Source organism: Sapajus apella, unplaced genomic scaffold, assembly GCF_009761245.1.
Source record: "Sapajus apella isolate SASKATOON/1434 unplaced genomic scaffold, GSC_monkey_1.0 scaffold110, whole genome shotgun sequence".
Lineage (NCBI taxonomy): Eukaryota > Metazoa > Chordata > Mammalia > Primates > Cebidae > Sapajus > Sapajus apella.
The window spans coordinates 5,273,865-5,279,342 of record NW_022437050.1 but is presented as its reverse complement, the minus strand read 5'-3'; the positions used below and the strand labels follow the sequence as shown (position 1 = coordinate 5,279,342).

Genomic DNA, 5,478 nt, shown 5'->3' with positions numbered 1-5,478 from the left:
GAGGCAGGAGAATTGCCTGAACCTAGGAGGCGGAGGTTGCGGTGAGCCGAGATCGCGCCATTGCACTCCAGCCTGGGTAACAAGAGCGAAACTCCGTCTCAAAAAAAAAAAAAAAAAAAAAAAAAAAAGAATAATTTTCTAAACCATGACGTGAAACTGACCATCCTGTGGCCACATGGTACAAAACACCAAATTTTGGTTACCACAAAACTCCACATTGTAGCAAAACTTTACTAAATATAATGCCTATGAGATGTGTTTCTGATCTTGGACGACCATTTGATCTCTACATATGAGAAGTTTTGTACATTCCACAGAATACCTCCTGATAGGAAAGTTAATTTCCAGTTTCACACATAAGCAAAAAGGCATTTTCTCCAAGAGTTTTAAACACATTTTTATTTTTAAATGACTTATCAAAACTCATCTGTAAATTTTACATGTAGAAACATATAAAAGTAATTTTTAGCAAGCCCTTGACATCTTACTGGCTTTCTGCTCTTCTGTTTTAGTCTACAAAAGATCAGCAATACTTTAAGTGGAAAAAAGAAGATCCCTTGTAATTAAGCAGTAGAACATTGATGTTTAGGAAATATGAGGGACAACAGATATGGATGAATGAAAGTTTAGTCTTTCTTAATTTAGACAGCAAACTTAGTCTCTCCAGTTAGCCTTGCTTTAACCCCTTCCCTCCCTCCTCTAATTGCAGTTTCATGTTAAACCGCAATTACTGAAACTCTTTTCCTGTCCTTCTGGATTAATTTTCCAAAGTTGGAATATAGTCATTTCCTATTAGGCTGTATATTACTTGAGACTTTTCTTTCACCATTACCTTCTGATGTCTAGTATATGATATTTCTTTTTTTCACATCTTTGCCCTTTCACCAGAATAATAAATCGGGTGAAGTGTGCACAATATCTGTATTTTGAATGGCTATGGTGTTAGGTTGAAATGGCCAGGCACAAATTTAATCTGATCATTTTGTTTACACATTGGGAAAAAATTAGTTTATTAAACATTACCTGTAACTGTACCTGTTTTACCAAGCTGGAACCTTGGGACTTTTTATTTCTAATTTTTATTACTTGAATGTGAGACTGTTTTTTCATGTGATGTACATAGTGAGTGGAGTTTGCTTTGTTTTATAGTATCTATACTACTGGTATTTTCAAGCACTGCTTTGAAAACAGATGACTTATTTCTCCATTAAAAACGCAATAAAAGTAAATGGCAAACAAGCAAAGTGAAACTAAAATACTGGACAACAGTAACATTTAAATCTGAGATCTGAATTCAGATGTACTTACATTGTTCTGAAGGAGGGTAGAGACACTGATGAACTTTTCGACCTTACTAAGTCTAGAATGTAATGATGTTTAGGGAAACATGAAAAGGTTAAAACTTCATATCAGTAAAGGTGAAAAATAAAGCTAAGCTGAATCTAAAAGAAGGCAGGAAAGAAAGGGGGGAAGCATATCGAAAAATAGGGTAAAAAGAAAACACGATCTATAGTAATGGAAATGAAACCAAGTATATCTGTCACTACAATCAATGGACCAAACTTCCTGACTAAAAGGCAGAGATTGTCAGATTCCATGGGAAAACCAAGTCCCACTCTATGCTGTTTTACTTCTGAGAGACACATCCAAAATAAAAGAATGGAAAAAAAGGCATGTTAAGAGAAAATAAGCTGGTATAATAATAATATCACTTAAGTAGGTGTTAGAGCAAAAATAATTATCAAGGACAAAAGGACCATGGATTGATGATAGAAGACCGACTGCATCAAGGAAACGGAATGATTTAAAACTTGTCTGCACCTGATAAATCACTCTCAACATAAAATAACAAAGATGAACAGAAATTGCTAAATGTGTTGTTATCAAAGAAGATTTCAAAACAGCTCTTTCATTAATTGATATCAAGCGGATAAAAATAGAAGGGAAACAGGTTTTGAACACAGTCCAGTGTAGCAGTTGGTGAACTTTTCCTATTAAGGACCAGATAGTAGCTATCTTCAGCTTTGTGAAGCCATACGGTCTCTGTCACAGCTACTTAACTCTGCTTTTGTAGGGTGAAATCAGTCGTAGACAATATGGAAACAGATGGCCAGGGCTGGATTTGTCACCCATCCCCCTCAGCCATGTTTGCCATCAGTGATCTAGTGACCGTTTATTATAGAACCTTCCGCCCAACAATTGGAAAATGCATATTATTCTCAAGTAAGTATTGGGCATGTACAAAAATTAACCTCGTGCTGTATCAAAAGTAATATTTAACATACTTCAGAGTATCTGATTTATAGGACATGTTCTCTGACCACAGAACAGTAAGGTAGAAATTAAGTAACAAATAGCACAAAGAAGACACAAAAAAGCTTAAGCCATAGAAAGAGAGATTGGTACAATTATGAGATTTTGTTCATCAAATAATGAACAGTGAGAAACTGAAAAACAGGCCTTAAGCTGGGAGAAGATTTTGTGATAACATGAAACTGACAAATATTTACTATTCAGAATTTATTAAAGATGGCAAAGGAAAAAGTCTATTTAAAAAGATCAATAGGCTGGGTGCAGTGGCTCATGCCTGTAATCCCAGCACTTTGGGAGGTCAAGGTGGGCGGATCACTTTAGGCCAGGAGTTTGAGACCAGCCTGGGCAACATGGCCAAACCCTCTATTTACTAAAAATACAAAACTTACCTGGGTGTGGTGGCATGTAGCTGTAGTCCCAGCTATTCCGGAGGTGGAGGCAGGAGAATCACTTGAACCCAGGAGGTGGAGGTTGCAGTGAGCCGAGATCATGCCACTACACTCCAGACTGGGTAGTGGTGAGAGTCTGTCTTAAAAACAAAACAAAACTGGGTGTAATGGTTCATCCTTGTAATCCCAGCATTTTGGGAGGCTGAGGCGGGCAGAGCACTTGTAAAACCTAACCTTTTGTATTTTTCTCTACTAAAGTACAAAAATTTGCCAGGCGTGGTGATTTGCGCCTGTAATCCTAGCTACTTGGGAAGCTGAGGCATGAGAATCGCTTGAACCCAAGACACAGAGGTTGCAGTGAGCCAAGATCATGCCACTGCACTCAAGCCTGAGCAACAGAGCAAGATTCTGTCTCAAAAAAGGAAAATAATAAAATCCCTAACAACCCAGTTTAAAAAGTAGGCCAAAGAAATGCATAAGCATTTCACAGAAGAGGAACTAGGAATGGCCAATAAACATGAAAAGATGCCCAATCTCATTAGTCATAAGGAAAATACAATTTAAGATCAGAGAGGTGTTTTTTTCTTTTTTCTTTTCTTTTTTTTTTTTTTTTTTTGAGATGGAGTTTCGCTCTTGTTACCCAGGCTGGAGTGCAATGGCGCGATCTCGGCTCACCGCAGCCTCCACCTCCTGGGTTCAAGTGATTCTCCTGCCTCAGCCTCCTGAGTAGCTGGGATTACAGGCACGTGCCACCATGCCCAGCTAATTTTTTGTAGTTTTAGTAGAGACGGGGTTTCACCGTGTTGACCAGGATGGTCTCGATCTCTTGACCTCGTGATCCACCCGCCTCGGCCTCCCAAAGTGCTGGGATTACAGGCGTGAGCCACCATGCCCAGCCTGGTGTTTTTTAATACAAAAATAAAAAAGTCTAACAGTGTCTAGGTTTGTCGAGGATGAGGAGCAATGGACATTCTAACATGGTGCCACTGAGAGTGAAAACTGTTTTGGCCCCTTTGGGAAACAGTTGGGTCTTATCTAGCAAAGTTGACAGGCCCACACTCTTTGTTCCAATTATTCCACTCGTAGGTCTTCATTATCATCCACTGGGACACTGGTGGACTTCATCTTACTGATTCTCTTAGTCTTTGGGGTGACCAGAGTCTGTGGGACCACAGCCATGTCCAGAACGCTACACACCTAGTTTACCTCCAGTATGCTATTTAAATACCGTAATGTTCTATATATGTTGTGGTGTTAGAAAAGTCAGGAAGCACTTGGAGATGAGTATGAGAGTGTTTATGTCCACATTTTGTAGTGGTCTAAAGTTCAAGACAATCCACATAGCCACCAATGAGAGAATGACTGGATGGTGGCATATTCACGCAATAAATAGTATAAAGTTGTGAAATTAAACCATAGCTACCTGCGTCAATGTAACTGTGTCTTATACGTTATGACAGGAAAAGCACATTGCAGAAAAATGCAGGATGTGATACCATTTATATAAGGTTTCAAAATAAGCAAAGTAGAGCAGTATAATTTAGGGTTCCAAACGTGTGGTATAACCATAAATGAAAAATAAGGCCATGTTAAACACAGAATCCAGAAGAGTGATTCCCTTTGGTAGGGCGAGAAGTGGGGACAGGCAGGCAGATATGTTTGGGAGAGGTGATGTGAGCCTGGAAATAATCTATTCTTTTTAGGTTGGATGGTGGATGAAATGGTGTTCATTTTGTTATTAGTCTAAGTTATAAATGCTTTCATATGTGTGAAATATAGTTGAATAACCGATACCAAAGGGGTGTCTTAACCTCTTTATCAGCAATGAGAAAAAACAAACACCACCCTCCCTCAAAGTAAAAGCAAACAAACAGAAACCCCAAACAGTAATGCCTCTTCATCAGTTAGGAATTGCATTTGACGAGGCTAGAGTAGCCTGGGCACAATACAGGTTTCTTTTGCCTAACAGTAAGTTCAGGGCTGGTAACGTGGTTTTCCTGGTCACCAGGGACCAGGCTTTTCCTGCTTTTGGCCTCATCATTCTAGTTCATGCCCTCCGTCTTCAAGGTTACCTCAAGGTGCAGGATGGTTATGGGACCACTGCCATCACATCTTCATTTAAGGCAGGAAGAAAGAAGGAAGATGGGGAAGGGCAAAGGTGTCCCTGCAAACTGTCCACCTATGGAGCTTTCCAAGAAGTCCCAACAGCGGAATCCCCTCATCTTTCACTGACTGCAGCTTAGTCACATGTCTGTGCCTACCTGCAAGGGAGACAGGAAAATGTCACTTTTCTTAGCTGGGTACATTACCTCACCAATAGGACAGGGCTTATGCTATTAAGAGGAAGGAGCTAATGTCCAGTAAAAGGCAATAATAGCTTTCTCTTTCACAGTACACATATATTTAGAAGTTCAAAATCACTTCCAAATTACTCCCAGCATCTTTTTTTTTTTTTTTTTTACATAGTTTTGTTCTTGTTGCCGAGGCTGGAGTGCAATGGTGCTATCTCGGATCACTGCAGTCTCCACCTCCTGGGTTCAAATGATACTGCTGCCTCAGCCCCCTGAGTAGCTGGGATTACAGGCATGAGCCACCGTGCCCGGCCTACCCCCAGCATCTTCAAGTCAGCAGTAGCAAGTCAGATCTCCATCATTTTTTGAGTATTTGACTTCCTTTCTGCCTTCTTTTTTTTTTTTTAATGGAGTCTCGCTCTGTTGCCAGGCTGGAGTGAAGGAGTGCAGTGGGGTAATCTCAGCTCACTGCAACCTCTGCTTCC

General features: G+C 39.9%; 1 protein-coding gene across 1 annotated transcript in view; it reads left to right on the top strand.

Moving 5' to 3' along the window:
- Positions 1 to 5,478, top strand: part of RADIL (Rap associating with DIL domain) — a 75,115-nt gene that overhangs the window by 22,846 nt on the left and 46,791 nt on the right. The gene's annotated exons all lie outside the window — the stretch shown is intronic.